The sequence below is a fragment of the Megascapheus bottae genome, chromosome 10 (genome assembly GCF_031878675.1).
Source record: "Megascapheus bottae isolate mThoBot1 chromosome 10, mThoBot2.hap1, whole genome shotgun sequence".
Lineage (NCBI taxonomy): Eukaryota > Metazoa > Chordata > Mammalia > Rodentia > Geomyidae > Megascapheus > Megascapheus bottae.
The window spans coordinates 35,803,287-35,806,548 of NC_143518.1; positions in this window are offsets into that span (position 1 = coordinate 35,803,287).

Sequence of the window (3,262 nt, forward strand, 5' to 3'; positions counted from 1 at the left end):
CTTGGAGAGAGAGAATGATATTTTCAACAAGACACTTGAAACACTGATTAATTGTGATTTAAAAAAAAGATGAAAAAATGAACACTAAAGCAATGTCTATCTAATGATACCAATCGCAAAGTACAAAGGCAATCCACCAAGGGGAAGAGGGTATTTACTGGAACGGTTAGCCTTGTGCCAGTATCAGCTTGCCTCTTTCATTGTCCATATTCCAAATGCTGAACCATTCATTCTTCAAGGTCTACAGGTAGTTGTGTGAAAGGAAGATGTCACCAGGGAACTTGCCACATACTCTCAGTGCCTGAGAAATACATGCAAAACAGTGGGATCATATAAACCCCATACACCACAGGAAAGAAAACTCAACAGGAATGAAAGATGATGGAAATTATTCCTGTTTGTCAGAGAGTTAGGGCAGGAAATGCTGTGTACACCAAGGCAAAGCACTTAGAGAAAAATTATGGGAGACTAAGGTGGGGGGTAGAATACTGACAATCTGAGACTGCAAAGGAACAAGATATTTATACATAAGCTCTGGGCCTCCAGGGAATTTTGTTTGGTAGAGAAAAAAATTCAAATAGGTGATGAAGGTAATCTTCTGTAAATATGATTTATGTGTAAATGACTGCAGTAAAAATAACCGGTGGCCACTTCTCTGGAGGTCTTTGAAAACAAGCCTGTTCCAAGGTGCTAGTAATGGATTAAGTAATCTCTTAAGTAATTTATGATAATCAGACATAAAAAATAGTGTGCAACTTGCAGAAAAAAAAACCACAAAAGGAAACAAAGAAAGAAGTGGCCTCAAAGCAACTTGCCTACAGGGTAGTCAGTGGTTTCAGGGAAAGATGATTAAAGTCTGTGCTTTCATTTCTCTTTTTACGTATTTATTTTTTAGATCCACTGAGTGTATCTGTGCAATTTCAGGCACTAGATATTCAAGAAGGCCTACAGTCTGGCCAGTTGAATGCCAGGTTCACAGTAGTATAAGACTGCAGGGTAATGTTGAGCTGCCTGTTAAAGGAAGCTAGGCAAGAAGCAATGAACCTGGGGTTGGTTTTTTACTCAGAATGTTCCACCAGTAAACTGAAAGTTCACTTAGAAGCATTCTTTATGACTGATTAATCTTAAATCAAGCATCACCCAATAATAGCTAACTACTAAATAACTGATTTTAACAAGAGACTTCCCACCAAATCCTCCCCAAACAAAGCTAGAAACAATTGAGTTTACTTTTATTAATGTGTGATATATATATATATATATATATATATATATGTCTGCTGTCTACATTGTTGGACTGGAGCTTTCTGAATCTCCAGTTTTGAGTGTAATCAGATTTGTAAGTTAAATTTACTTTGACGGGTTTTTCTCTTAATAAATGTGCTAAGCAAAGGGAAATTAAGAAGAGAAACTCAGCTTTCCTTCTTTTTTCATATTGTTTCACTGGTGAAGGTTTTGCTTCACAGTGGGCTTTCTGCTTTCCACCTTGCAGTCTTAGCTCCAGAATGGGATCCTAGGCTCATCTGAGCTTGAGCCAAAGAAATAAGCAGGACTTCTTCGCTTGTTTTTCTCCTCTTAATAAAACTAATAGATGCTAATAAAAAATAAGAAGGTGAAAAGTCCCATGTTTTTGACCTCCAGAAATTCAGAAACAGATCACCCATGTATGCTAAGGGATAGCTTCATGAGCCAGGGACTGCCAGGTGCTCAAGGCCCCTGGCTTAAAAAATCTTGAATTTTATTCAAGGCTCTGCTGGCACTGCCTTTTCTTACTGATGATTTTGAGCTTGGAGCTCAGCGTTTTCATTTTGCAGTAGGCCCTAAACTGGCGCGCGTGTGTGTGTGTGTGTGTGTGTGTGTGTGTGTGTGTGTATACATGCACATGCATGTGTTTTGATGTGAACTATGTCATAAATATCCTTTTTAATGGGGTTGGTTGAGGGGCTGGGTGTAGTCAGGAGAGACTGGGAAGGATGATGGATAAGGTGACAATGATCAAAAAGCACTGCACTCATTTTGAAGTAGCAAGCATTCCTGCCTTTCTTCAAGAGCCTACCATAAAGACTTTTAGAATGTTAATCCTATCCCGATACTGGTGGCTCAAATTTGTAATCCTAGCTGCTAAGGAGGCTGAGACATGAAGCACTGCCATTGAAAGCCAGCTTAGAAAAGCCTGAGACTCTACCTCCGATGAATCAGTGAAATGTCAGACTGGAGGTGTGACTCAAGTGGCATGGTTGCCAGCTGTGAACAAGAAAACTGAGCGAGAGCATGATACCTTGAGTTCAAGCCCTGGAGTACACACGTTAATTCCTGATGTTGATAAGGATATGTGAAAAAAGAGTAGTCTCACTTATTGCCTGTTTTACTATAGGGTATTTTAGTTATAGAGCTGTATATATAGTACATTTACATATGTATATACATACACATATATAATATAAACCCTATACATCCACATTCTTAAAATGTTTCCTTGGAGTGGACATTCAAAGTATTAAAAATATTAATACATTATTTTCCATATCTTTGCTCTTAGGGTTCTTTTATTGAGTTTTAACTTCTACTGTCTTCATATCTGAATTTTATTCTCATTAAATGCGCACCACAGTTTAAAAATCAAATAGTACTAACAAGTTTATAATGAAAAACAGCAGCTTCCTACTTTATCTCTCCTCACCTCTAATCCCTACTTCCTAGAAGCAATTCATTTAGCTTTGCTGCTAGTATTCGCTTCTTTATTTCTGTGCTATTTCCTTTCTTGATTTATTAAATTAAATTTCCTGTTGTCACACAGATGATTTAGTTTTCTTATACTCCTTTACAATGGTTCTATTACACTTAATCTGAATCTATCTTGCATGTACTTAAAAAAAGTGTTGGTACATTTTATGCATACATTTTTAGGCTCATGAAGCTATGGTTTGTATTTAATTATGCTTTACATTTTTTGCCAGTCCCAGGCCTTGAACTTAAGGCCTGAGCACTGTCCTTGGGCTTTCTCAGGGTTAGAGCTCTACCAATTGAGCCACAGCACAATTTCTGGCTTTTTTTTTCTATGTATGTGGTACAGAGGAATTGAACCTGGGTTTTCGTGCATGTTAGGCAAGCACTCTACCACTAGGCTAAACTCCCGGCCTGTGCTTTACATTTTTCGCTTTACATTTTATGCTATATGCTTGGGATTCACTTACGTTGCTTTATACTTACCCATGTATGAGTTAGCATATGAAAAAGTTGATTCACTTTAGCATTGTTGGTA